At 45.5% G+C, this 14,215-nt stretch overlaps 1 long non-coding RNA gene across 1 annotated transcript; it reads left to right on the forward strand.

Annotated features, from left to right (window-relative positions):
• The first annotated feature begins 805 nt into the window (after window positions 1-805).
• LOC149355904 (uncharacterized) lies at window positions 806-11,245 on the forward strand. The gene is made up of 2 exons (XR_016289768.1): window positions 806-999; window positions 10,904-11,245. It is a non-coding gene; the product is annotated as an uncharacterized LOC149355904 (long non-coding RNA).
• Window positions 11,246-14,215: the final 2,970 nt, after the last annotated feature.

Here is a 14,215-nt window from a genome sequence, read left to right on the forward strand (position 1 = left end):
TATTTACCCAATCGTTAGTATAATTTACTGGTTGCGCTTCATATAAAAGAAATTCGCCCGGCTCTATTAGAGGGTCATTTCTTTCCCTCTGAGAACTCTTGTCAGGTTGTTTAATCAAGTAAAGCTTCCGCATGTGTATGTGGCGCGAAAATGACCGGGTGCTCAAAACGCATTTACCAGCGAAGGTGATCATACACGCACAGATATAATAAACATTCGAAGCGGACGAGATCGTACAGTCAACAAGGCGATCCCAGCCACCGTTACGCAGGCAAGTGAAACTCGAAGTGGCACTAAATCCATTGATGTATATTTTACTGCAAGTCTGCATTGTAGTTAAAGCCACTCTCTTCTTGTTCCGTGAGGGATTGCGGTAGTATCTTTCTGTTTATTCGCTTCTGTAGTGCTGTGCTGCTCCTACTTCTGAATGCAAGTGCATAATGCTCGCCATTTACTTAGGCCTTAACATATCCTCACTTCGTAAAGCACACTTCTTAGTGCTTGTAACGACGAATAGAGCCTTGGGTGCGTCCTTAAGTGACCCATGAGTAGCGGTGCGAGAGCCTAATCTCCTTCCGATGGTAGTCATCATATACCCGAAATCACTCTCGAAAGCGAGAATGGCCCATAAGTGGACGCGAAACCGTGGCTGTGCTCGCTCGACGCAGCGCCCTTAAGGCGTTATATTCAAACTGTTACAAGGTAAAGACAGCCCCAGCCCGTGTTTTTCGCGACGCGCATTGAATGGGAAGGTAACGCTTGTACGCAGGGAGCGCAAACCTCCTCCTCCTGCTGGCCATTTGGATTCCTGGACTCAGCCCAAGATGAAGGCATTGAAGATTCGCCGGCACCGGGGTGTCACCCGGCTTTCAGCCATTCAGTCGGTTGTCAGCTGATGCTCGTCCGAGGCGTCTAAATCGACTCTATATAAGCAGCAAACGCCGATAGAGGCGGTAGCGTGCCCGCCACACGGACACCCTGCCTTCGCTTCAGCCACGGGTAAGTGCGCCTCCTGCGTTCGGTTATGTTTAGGCCCCTGCGCTTTTTATGTTGAGGCCTCTGTGTCGCAGCGCAGAGCATCCACACATACACGGCAAAGGAACACAGGCAAGCGCTGACAAGAAATACATTTATCGAGGAAACGGTACGAATATATGCGATAAGAAAAAAAGTAAACTAAACCTAAATGATGCGTGAAGCTAAAGACGGGAGTGGGGAAACGAAGTTTCTTCTTTAACACAAACCCTGAGGTTAATTAAAGAATTTAACCGGTCATTCATATCCATGCAAGCGCACCCATGCGTATATGGATGGAAAATGCACGTAACGGTGTTATTTTGAATATGGGAGGTTTAAGCGATCTCGTGGGCCAATAGGCCTTTACGGCGAAGACCTAATTCTGTGAACTGTTACTGATTTGCAAGATGAAAATTCAATGAACCACAATATTACCAAATCATTCCACATTCAAAATTACATCGTTACCTTCATTACCTATCTATCTGGGCAAATCAATACCTTGCCGCATTAGGTTCGAATGTTGCGACTTGATTTTAACGCGACAGCGTTAAGGGCCTCGTGTCGCAGAAAAGCCGGCGTCGGCGGCGCGATGGCCTTGAGCTAAAAATCACAGAAGCATTAATTATTAAATAAAACCGAGTATGAAATTGGTCGAGTTGGGGAATCGAACCAGGGTCTACGGAGTGCGAGGCGAGCACGCTAACCACTCCGCCGCGCGATGGCTTGGAATGAACAAAGGCGCGTCTAGTGAATACGGTGTTGTCTTAGAAGGGTGCTGTAGAGACATGCACTGTGGCATCCATTCCTTTCGGGTGTACACCGAGATATGAGAGAGACAGGCGTCGTTTTCTTTCCTTAAAACCAGTTTTCATTTAATTTTCCTTTCCTTACGGCGCGCTTCGGCTGTCCACCGAGATATGACAGATAGTCGTTTCCTTAAAATCGATTTTTATTTCATTTTCCTTCCCTTACGGCGCGGTTCGGGTGTCCACCGAGATATGAGAGACAGGCGTCGTTTCCTTTCCTTCTGGCAAGGCGTCGCGCCGATGGGTGATGTCGTTCCGTGGACCGCTTGGCAACGCTTCAACACGCTGTCGCGTCCCACTCTTCAAGATTAAACTTCAGCGTCCTCCAAATTTGTTTAGACCTTTTGTGTATTAGATATATTTGAACCGTGTTTTGAATAACTAACTTTGCTAGTCAATGGTTTTCTTTACCCTTTCTTTGTGTGCGCCCAATCTACTATGCGTTATGACAAAGTATGACGAAGACTGAGCGTTATAGCAACATAGCATCGCCCTCGTGTCACAAAACTTAAACACATGTATATAAGAGTAATGGGTGTTTGTCTCTGCTACTGTCAGTTCAAGTCGGGACCGGACTGGAGGTTGTGAGAGCTAAGAACTAAGAGGTGACAAGCTTCTTTCGGTGCACGAGCAGATAAAATTCTAAACCGCCAGTAATGTTCCATTGGTGTTCAGTGCTCTTCTTTGTTGGTCCGATCGCGGATGAAAGCGGCTTCCAATAGGAGTTTAAAAGACGATTGCACAGGTTGTTCAATAAGAGTGATATATTTGGTTGTTACATTTTCAAGTAACACAAAAAATACAAAAGACGCTGTTCGCCGCAGCGTCCCGGCTATGGCCGCGCACGGATCACTTATGGCTCGCAACCTGTTATGAATCGGCATGCCGCACACGCCTGGCCGGAAATACGCGGGGCCTTCGGCCTCTGCATTGCATTTTCGAGCGCACACAATCGCTGCTCCGTGCAAACTCAAACACACTCGCCGCTGAACCTCTGTTCTTCCCGAGTGCAGGCCACCGGCGCTTTGTTTTTCTCAGAAGTTGCGTGGCATCGCTTTACGCGGCCGGCAGCCGCGACTCTCGCCTGGCTCCATCGAAAGCTGCGGCATCTAGCAGGTTTCTCTTCATGCACGCAACTTTTAATGAACAGTCCGCAACAGGCACCGGACTTAAAATGGCTAACAACCTCTTCGATGCCATGCGCTAAGTAGAGTCAGCTTTAGGATGAAATTAGCTCTCGTGTCTTCGCTATACGGTCAAAGGATCGCAAACTGCTTAGTTTTGTCCGTAGAGAAAAAAAATGCTGCGAAGTGTAGCTGAATAACAAAAACAGTGATAATTCTGCAGGTTTCAAGCATATAAAAACAGAGGGTCACTGACCAAGTAAAGTTTAATGAAACGTACTGACGTTTCAGAAGCCCTACGACTTATTCACAATGGGGAAACCAGGCAAAAAGCATGCGTTTTATGTCTTCTTCAAAATGCGTCGTAATTATCTTGCATAATCAGATGGAAGATTTCCTTGCGTCCGATTTAGTGTGCCGTGAGTGGTCTGTATCATCAAAGACTCTAGATACAAGCGTCTAGAAGTGATCCGTTCTCTGGCAAGCACATGTGCCCCGTCCCAATTGATGACATGTCCAGATTCTTGCACGTCTTTGGCGAGAGCGTTAGCAGCACTGCGTCCTCTCGCCACGTCATTTTTGTGCTGCTGGATCGGTTTCCACCAGTTTCCGGATTCCCCGATATAATTGCGGTCGCAATGTTCACACGGAATCTTGTACACAACCCCAGGATATCTGGCAGGGAGAAGCGGGTCTTTCACATTGACGAGCGTGTGTCTAAGCTTGCTTGTTGGAACGTGGGCAACTTGCACGCGCGTACTTTCAAAATACCCGACCAAGCGCTTCAGTGATCTGTGGGATGTAAGGGGTCGAGGCCCGTTTTGGCTTAGAAGCATTGGAGACGTCAGAAGGTGGCGGTCGCTTCAGTAGTTTCTTTTTTGTGTTTGCCACAAAGCTTCTTGGATAGCCATTTCTCGTCAAATACCTTTCGACAGTCCCTAGCTCTTCCCTCAGGGATTGCTCGTTAGAGCGTGTTTATTGCTCTTTCGACTAAAGAGCAGACGACAGAGCGCTTGTGTGCCATCGGGTGGACATAATAAAAGTCCAAATAATGGCCTGTGTGCGGTGTACACGGTGAACTCCAGGCTCATGGGTTTTCGCGTCACACGAGTGTCCAGAAAAAGAGATGCAGCCATTCGCCTCTTCTTCTACAGCGAACTTGATTGAGGCTTCTATGCCATTGAGGTAGTTTAAGAACCGCTGGACGTGTTGTTTCTTTAAGATGCAAAAACAATCGTCCACGTACCGGACGAATGATTTAGGGCGTGGCTCGAATGTTTCTAGGGCTTTCGTCTCGATGGCTTCCATTGGGAGGTTAGCCGCCGTCACGGAAATTGACGCTCACATGGCTGTGCCGAAGGTCTGTCGATAATAACTGCCACCGTACGAGAAATATGTGTTGGCAAGGCAAAAGGAAAGCAGCTTGCATAGGTCGGGTACATCGAAAGGTGTGCGCTCTTCAAGAGACGGGTCCTCGTTCGAACGAAGCTTGCAAGATTCCACCGCCCGGTCAACCGGAACGCATCTGAAAAGGGAACAAACATCGAAGGAAACCATCACTTCACCGCTTTCAAGTGCGACATTCTTCACTTTGTTTTAAAGTCTGCTGTGTTCCTCGGTCTTGCCAACTAGAGGCGATAAAATCTTGTGCAGGTAGCGAGACAAACATTGGAGTCGAGACCTTGTATAATCCACAATAGGACGCAACGGAACCCCTTCCTTGTGAACTTTCGGCAGCCCGTAGATAGCTGGAGCCGATCTGTTTGTGCAGAGTAGCTTGTAATATTGGCCTCTTTGTGACGGTGGAAGGAACTGAAAAATCGTTGACAGTAGCTTTTGAAGGTCCCTCTGAAATTTAGAAGTGGGGTCTTTGGGTAGGCGGCTGTAAGTTTCCGGGTCCTGAAGCAAATCTTCAACTTTGGCTTTATAAGACTCACGATCAAGAATAACAGTGACGTTTCCTTTGTCGGCTGGTAGTATCACAATCCTGTGGTTACTGCGTAGCCTTTCTAGTGACTTCCGCTCTTCTGGGGATAGAGGGCACACAGGGTCAGATTTGCGTATACGTGAAAGTCTCCCTATCGCCTTCGCACGGACTTCATCCCTGAGACCAACGTCTAAAAGTTCAACAGCGTTTTCAACAGCAGAAATCACTTTTTGTGAAGCTGGTGGCTTTCCTTGGTTGAAGTTCAGTCCGTCACTTAGAACCTGGGCTTCGCTCGGAGTCAAAATGTAACAGGAAAGGTTCCCTACCTCAAACAATGGTGTCGCCCGTATGCCCCTTTTCTCGGAGGTAAGTTTGTCGAGCTTCGATTCCTGGGCCCTCTCGTGCTTTTCCTTTGTCAAGCGGGCTTCTTGGTTGGCAACCAGTTGGATCTCGTGAAAAACGTCAGGAGCTGAAGACTCTTAGGAGGCGCCTTTCACAGAACACATCGTTGTCAAGGCGTTTCAGAGTAAGTTTCCACTCTTCAATGCGGGCTTGCACGAGAAGGCGCTCCGCTTTGTCGATCACTTGGTGTCCACAGACCGATCTTACGGGTCTGTGCAGACGTAGGGATCTCGATGTCACACGGTGAATCTTACAGGCCAAGTTGAATAGCAGATGCGTTCGGAAAGCTGCCAGTTTTGACCAAGTACGAATGAAATGGCGAATGCTTGTAGTGACTGGCTGCCCATACTTATGGCGTATGTTGATGTAGTCAAGAGTTCAACGAAACATGGTCTAGTCAGGTGGAGGCATAATAAAAACATAGGGTCACTGACCAAGTCAAAGTTTAATGGGACGTACTGACGTTTCGGAAGCCGTACGACTTTCTTGTTCACAATGGGGAAACCAGGCAAAAAGTATGCGTTTATGTCTTCTTCAAGGTTTCAAGCCTAACCTAAACTCAGACGATTGCTACACCTGAGAGATAGAAAGGAGCAGTCTGTGGTTCAGGAAACTTTAAAGAAGCGCCCAGTTTGCCCCCCGACTCCCGAGATGCACTCTTAGCTCCAGGTGCACACTGCTTATGTGTGAGCTATGTTGATTTCCGATGTTCCGCAAGCTCAAATGTTCTAGTTACGTGCACCAAGGACTAGCCTGATAATCAGAACTACGCTGTGTGTGTATGAGGAGCGTGCTAGATGCGCATCTGTAAAAGTGTCTCTAATACCTAGAGCCACGTTGTGGTCTTTTCTGGCTAGACGCTGATTTTAAGTGACTGGAAGAAAATTTTTTAACGAGTTATACAACACTGGTGGGTGCAAAGCCCCCAAGTCTCCAAATTTTCATTAGGGTGTCGTCGTTCAAATTTCAGTCAGAGAAATGTGTAGTCACCTCTAACGAGGAAATTTCGAATGAGTATTCCGGCGTTCCCATGACTTCTTTGTTTTCCGTTGCGAGTGCTCGCTGTGGACCGCAAATAATTCAGCTATCTCTGTCATGACTTCCGGACAACCACCGCTGGCGCTAACCCCACATCGAAGTTTTTTTGGAGGAGCGAAATACGACTTTGGCAACTGTTCATTTTATGGTTAGGGAATATAAAACAAAGTAGGCGTTCTCTTTTATAAATATCTAGTTATCCTGTCAAAACATCTACATTTTTGCATAACTAGGAAGTTGCAGAAGTACTAACGGCAATTTTTTCTGGAAATAGTTTTTTTGGAACAGCGTCTGTATCCGCAACAGTGCCGTAGTCTATACTCCTGTCTTCTTCCGGCTGATAATTCTGTGGAGGAATGAAAGCCCCAGCTTTGTTTAATTTCGCTCGTTGTTCAGTGATTTCTTTGCTATAAATTGCTCCACACATTATTGTACTTTGCTTACCTTTGTTTCTTGCTGTGATGCTGTTTTCCTTCGGTACTGGGCGAAAGGACGTTGCATACAGTTTTTGCAGTTTTTGCACATCAGTCTCATCTATAAGAAGGTAAAACATGTATACGGGAGAACTATCAACATCTGAGAGATAGATACAGATGATTGCAAATTTTGGCTCATTAGGCGGATGCATCATCATCATCATCATCATGAGCCTGACTACGCCCACTGCAGGGCAAAGGCCTCACCCATGTCTCTCCAAGTAACCCTGTCCTTCGCTAGCCGCGGCCACCATATTCCCGCAAATTTCTTAATCTCATCCACCCCCCTAACTTTCTGCCGCCCCCTGCTATGTTTGCCTTCTCTTGGAATCCACTCCGTTACCCACAAATGGACTCAAATCCTCGCCGAAAAAATCTACGACTGTGCTGTTCTCGCTCGAACGAGGCTTACAGAGCGACCCCGCCCTATACCTGAATGATGTGGTTCGAGTCAAATAGGAAAACAAGTTCTTGGGCATAACATTTCATAAAAAACTCGCATTACAAAGTCACATAAACAACTTAAAGAAGAAAACATCTTGAACCCACAACGTACTCAAGGTACTGTCATGAAAACGCTGGGGTTCCGATAGAACTTGGCTTTTGGATATTAACGGCTCTCTAGTGCGCTCTCGTTTAGATTATGGATGGGTGGTTCATGGTTCAGCCAGGCCACCATACTTGAAACGAATGGACCCAGTTTGCAACTTATGTCTTCGTCTTTCATCCGGGGCATACAGAATATCGCCCATAAATAGCCTTTATGTAGAAACAAATCAACCATCCCAAGCAGACACACGAACAATGCTCACAAGCGCATGTGTACTGAAAATAAGATCTCTACCGAAACTTATTTGTTATCCCATTATTACAAAGTACACTTTAAGAGCACTGTTTAACAATAAAGCGCAATCAGTCAGACCTCTGCTTCACCATTGCGAGGATAGTTGCCAAAACATGGAAATACTGGACAACCTTCCTCATGTCGCCTAAAGACACGAGCCACTGCCCCTGTGCTACAGCCTTCCCAATGTGTGTGATTTCACGTTAACACACTTCCGGAAAAAACAAGCACCACACGAGCAGGTATTACAGGAATACCGGGCACTACAAAAAAATATGGGAACTATACAAAATTTTACACTGATGGCTCATAAACAGCAGATTATGTAGGAAGCGCGGTTGTACAAGAAAACTGGCAAAAAATACTAAGGCTTCCTAACTGTGCACCAATTTTCACCTAGTGTTATGCAGTGTTTCGCCTAGTGTTATGCAGTCGCTATATCTGTAGGCAGGATAATAAATAACAACATTTAAAACATTATAATCTGCACAGATTCGCTTAGCGTGCTCACGACATTACGCTACAGAAATGCTGTCGAATCAGTAGGAAACATATTACACAACATAGTAAAAATCAGAACATGCGGACATACAATAAAATTCGGCTGGTTGCCGAGCTACGTTGGAATATATGGCAATGAAAGAGCCGACAAATGTGCTGCACAAGATTGCAGTCACGAAATCAAGAAAGTAAACATACCCCATAGAGAGTGCATGAAATTAATACTAAGTAATTTCACGGCTAAATGGCAGGAAACCTGGGACAACGGAGTCAAAACAAACTCCATTTGGCGAGGCCTTTACTGGGTGAATGGAAAACCTGCAGTCGCCAGGAAAGTTACATGGGAGTAATTTTATGCCGTCCCCGTATTGGACATGCACAGCTTACACACAACTTCTTAATAACAAAAGAACACAAACCTATTTGTGCCGCCGCGGTGGCTCAGTGGCTATGGTGCTCGGCTGCTGGCCCGAAAGACGCGGGTTCGATCCCGGCCGCGGCGGCTGAATTTCTTTGGAGGAGAAATTCGAGGCCCGTGTACTGTGCGATGTCAGTGCACGTTAAAGAACCCCAGGTGGTCGAAATTTCCGGAGCCCTCCACTACGGCGTCTCTCATAGCCTTAGTCGCTTTGGGACGTTAAACCCCATAAACAAAAACAAAACAAACCTATTTGTGAAAAATGTGGAGATGAAATTGCAGCACACTACCATCTTATTCTTATTCACAGAACTCGAATCACTGAGGAAAAAGTTTTTTACTCCATGCTACAAAGAACACATTCCTCTTCACCCAGCATTGATTTTCGGTCAAGATGCCCCTACTGATATCCCATGTGAATTTAGCTTCTTAAGGGAAGCAGGTCTGCTTGAAAAGCTTTGAATTGCGACCCTCCTCGTTGGTACATATAGTGATACACTTCAGCCCTTTTCTCGTTCCTGAGGGGAATGCTGAGGTGTTGTATATGATGGGTTGGGACCCTCGATATCCCTGCCAAGGCAAGGATGGTCGATGAGGTTACCTAAACCTCCTCAAAGCTTTCGTAATCACCATTTTTCAAGCTTCTTTGCTCTGTTAATACTGACACGTACGAAGTAGTTATTCAGCCGAAAACAATTTTCTTACACCTTCAGCTTAGCACATGATAGCCTTAGATGCTTATGCGCCATTGAACCCAGCACAACAGAACACGAACGCATACGGGAGAACCGCACGACCACGAAGTTTCTGGGCAGTCTTCGCGCACAAAATGTTGTCGCCATTTTATTCGTCCCCGCAGACGCTTCCGACAAAAAAAATATCCGCAGAGCAAAATTCTGCCTAGAAAAGTCGGTATACCGATAGACATGTACGACCCCAGAATGACATTATTAAAAGTTCTTACTTCTTTCGATATGATAGCTACAAACGTCGTATTCCAAAGTTGCGAAATTCTGTAAATTCGCAGCTTTCCCTACATCTGATCATCAGTAATGATATTTGATTGTTTCTGATATAAGACAATAGAGAATGTCCAAAAAAGACTACAAGCTTTTCACCACTGGTAGTTCGGTGGTCAGGCAACTAAGCCTCAGTATCGATTTTACTACTCACATTGTAAGTGGTGTTATTGAAGTTGTGGAAGGCGCTCTTCCCCTCTCAAAAATGGTTACTTGAGCGAAATATGAACAACATTCAGCGTTAACTAGTAACCTGCAAATGCGAAACAAACTGATGTTTTGTAAATTACGTACAAACGATATTAAGCAGACGAGGAAAGGGGAATGAGGGGCTCGTTATAAATATGAGAGAAGCCGACAGCCACAGAAACCAAGGAGCACAAGGGATTTTTAATTTTTATTTATTTATTTTGTGGTGTTGATCAATTTATATTACCGAATATGTTATCGGTTAAAGCTAATTATTTAGAAAACCAGAAGAAAAACAACCACATGCGCCGGTGGGATCCGAACCCGCGACCTCCGAATTACGCGTCCGGTGCTCTACCGCTGAGCTACTGCGATGGCTGTCAAACCTTCTGCTTTCGGGGGTATTTATGTTTACAAATAACCTAACCTTGGGAGTGTTCACCAGCGCCACCCACGTTCTTAAGCGGCGGACGTAGCACGTCCTGAGTTACCGCTGATGTGACGTAGAACTTCATCGAACGGCGAGGGTGGAAGCTGTGTGAGAACCCTCTTATGCTTCCTAAGGCATCAAGGCTGCCAGAACCGATGCCCTCGTTAAGCAATTAAGCAGACGAGGAAAGGGGAATGAGGGGCTCGTTATAAATATGAGAGAAGCCAACAGCCACAGAAACCAAGAGGCACAGGGGATTTTTAATTTTTATGTATTTATTTTGTGCTGTTGATCAATTTATATTACCGAATATGTTATCGGTTAAAGCGAATTGATTAGAAAAGCAGAAGAAAAAACAACCACATGCCGCCGGTGGGATCCGAACCCACGACCTCCGAATTACGCGTCCGGTGCTCTACCGCTGAGGTACTGCGACGGCTGTCAAACCTTCGGCTTTGGGGGTATTTATGTTTACAAATAACCTAACCTTGGGAGTGTTCACCAGCGCCACCCACGTAACGATATGTAATTTTCTTTCATTCTCGAGAATCTCCAGGTTTGTCTCTACAATTGAAATCATATGAAAGGTAACTATTTAAAGTAAAAAAACCCAAAAGCTTTCATGCACCTTTGTGATTTTATGCTGGAGAAAACGCTTTTTTCATTCCGCTGAATTATGTTTTCTAACTTGTCCTTTTTTTTCCGTCAGCGTGGAATCTTTGCAGTTGCACCCGAGAAGACATGGCTACCAGCAGCCGGCACTGCGTCCTGTTCGCTCTCTTTGCATTGTGCACCTTGTGTCACTTGGTCAGCGCTCAATTTGGTTTGGGAAATTTTAACCCCCTCCGCGTTTTCGGTCTTGGATACGGTCCTGGATATGGATACGGACCTGGATACGGATACGGCCCTGGATACGGATTCGGGAATGGCTTCGGCATTGGAGGCATATTGAATGCTGGAAACGACGGACGTGGACGATCATCGGGTGCATTTTTCGGTCTGTTCTGATCACCAAAATAAATAAGACATTTACGATTAGGTGCCAATGAAAGGGCTGCAGTCTCACTTTATTGTCAAAACCCCTTTATTTAATTCCTCGTTTCTTGTACAGTTATAAGTACTGCCTACAAATCTCTATACTACGTTGTATAAGACCTAGTCCTGTGTTTATTAAAACAGCTGTCTCCACATGTCCACGAGTGAACGCATTTTAATTATGAAAGAAGTGCCGTGGAAACGAAGTACGTTTTAACTTTTGTACAAAAGCGGTTATGAAGTCGAAATTTAGTCTGGCATTTTGTGCTCCAGAAATTTGCCGAATGCAAAACATCGGTACCGGCGTCACGGCCGGAGTGCAAAGCAAGCATTTGTCAATTAAATTTTTGCAGACATTTTTCGCCACCTTCGGGAATATTGCATCTGTTAATGCGAAAGCATTTTTTGTCTCATCAGTTGCGTGTACCGGTCCTATCATCAGAGCGTTTCCGCACGAACTGTCAATCATCCATTATAGGGATAATTATAGAATAGTTGATTGAACAGTTATGTAAATAACATGAATGAACAACTAAGTCACCAATGTGGTTAATTAAAAGGGTAATTATTCAATTTAACGAATTACAATAGTTGAATTCGTCACTAACAAATTATTCGGTAACTATATTGAATTGAGTAATTAATTATTCAATTAGTACTTTGCTGTGCTTACTAGGCACTTTAGCAAGTCGACCCACGTCTCCGGATGTGGTAGAACCGGTTGGCGAAAACACGACTTAGAAACGGCAAATGCATAAAAGAATAAGAATAAACACGCAGCAACATAATCGGCAGAAGAGAAATTCATTCGCATTATTGCACCCAAGCAGACTGAAGTGCACCCCTGGAATTTTCCTTTTCTATTTCTTCGTGCGGGAAACGCAGTCCTTTATTTACCAGTGAAAGGTTATTCGAAGTGACTCATCATTGCGATCGCCGATTTTTGCCCCAAATTTAGTTCTTGAAAAGAAACAAACGTGCTTTGCCTGCTTGCAACATCTTCTATGGCGAGCGCTCCTACCTCATCATTCATTTTGATCACCACAAAGAACGAAATATTTTACGGATGGCTCTCAGGCCCTTCTAAAAGTTTGCGATAAAGAATTGGAAAATTTGCGACAGGCCATTCGAAGCAGTCCGCGGCCACTATTTTAGGCGTTCGCTTCTCAGATTGAAAGGTTCGTCGGACCTTATCGCTCGGTGGAGTTCGCAGCTGCAAGAGAGGCGGATGTCGTCTGCGAGGCATAGTGTGAGTGCAAGCCGGAACGCCAGCAATCCGGTGCAGCTTGCCTTCAATGGGCTCCATTTGACGTACAGGCCCGTCAAAACAATACAGCCCAAGGGCTTCGCTTCTAAGCTGTCTAGCCGGGCTCCCTAGCACATCTAGCAGCCCAAAGCTTGGGAGGATTGAGCCACTCCTCTTTCTAGAAGTGACTGTCGCTGAGGATGCGTAAGGAGCCATACGGCAGGCCTCAAAAGCAAACCTCTTGGGCCGTATACTTATGACGAAGGAGGGGGGGGGGGGAGGGTGTAGATGACGTACAAAATAGTTCAAGAGCACACATGGGCATAAAGGGACACACACGAGCACTAACTTCAAAAGTTTATTGCCGGCGTGGTGGCTAGGGGTTATGGTGCTGAGCTGCTGACTCGAAGGACGCGGGACCGAATCCGACCACGGTGGTCGCATTTCGATGGAGACGAAATGCTAGACGCCCGTGTACTGTGCGCTGTGCGATGTCAGTGCACGTTAAAGAACCCCAGGTGGCGAAATCTCCGGAGCCCTTCCCTACGGCTTCCCTCATATCTAGAGTCGCTATGGAACATTAAACCCCATAAAACCAAACCAAATCTATACGGCGTCCCTCACCGCCCGAGTCCCTTTGGGATAAACCTTATAACACCCCCACCCCAAACAGCATAATATTAACCACGAGGCGGTTAATACACATGCCGTGTCCATACATAATACCCCATACCGGGGGCCTTTGAGGTGCATTTATGGAAATAAATATTGAACTTACTTTTATTATTCATACTCAGCAAATTGTTTTCACAGTAAGCAATCATATATTTTTTTACTCCTGGGGATCACGTAAACAAGGCTGGCAAATATATATCAAGCAATTCGGACTCAATACAGCGTGCACGCTATTAAGCAGGAGATAGATACAGCAAGAGTGGTAGTCTCCCCTAAAGAAAATATGTAATGGATGTCTTCCGAAATCCTGGTGACTTTACGCATTTGGCTCAATTTACATTATTATGAATTTCTTGTGAGTTTCCTTATGCGTTCCTAATGGCTTTCCAAAATAAATTGGCCACCATGGTTCTAGTGTCTTTCTAATGCATACTTTTCTGATGCCTTCTTCTCGGGTCTCTGATGTGAGGTCAAAGAGCTTCTGCCTTAGAATCTTTGTCGGCATGTTTTAATGCAGTATATAAATAAAAGTATCCCTCCATGCTGTACAGGCCAGGTAGGGCAAGAATTCGCGTTCCATGTGGAAAGTCACCTAGTGCCTTCGTGCTCTACCATCACATTCTTGTGAATCTCCTACTGCGTAGTTGTTAGAAGACATTAGTTTTCTAGCTCCTGCAGCTTTGAGGCATGAAAGGCGTAACATGTGACTTGAAAACTATGTGTGTCTTGTGAGGTGAGCCTCATCGTTTTGGTAGGTACATGTAAACTATAAATACAAGAATATTTTCTGTTTGGAAAGGCATGCAAAATAACCAGACAAAACTTTCCAAATCAAAAAGTAGCTTGCATGCATGGTAACCACATATGTGCGAACGTCTGTGAACTTATTTTATTTAAGAGAGGCTTTTTTTCAGCTGCAGCAGTGTGGCCGCAGGAAACCGGTCACACGTGTACCCTGCGCGCGCGCGCACACACACACACACGCACACACACACACACACACACACACACACACACACACACACACACACACACACACACACACACACACACACACACACACAC

Source organism: Amblyomma mixtum, chromosome 3, assembly GCF_055824585.1.
Source record: "Amblyomma mixtum isolate Tamu chromosome 3, ASM5582458v1, whole genome shotgun sequence".
Taxonomy (NCBI): Eukaryota; Metazoa; Arthropoda; class Arachnida; order Ixodida; family Ixodidae; genus Amblyomma; species Amblyomma mixtum.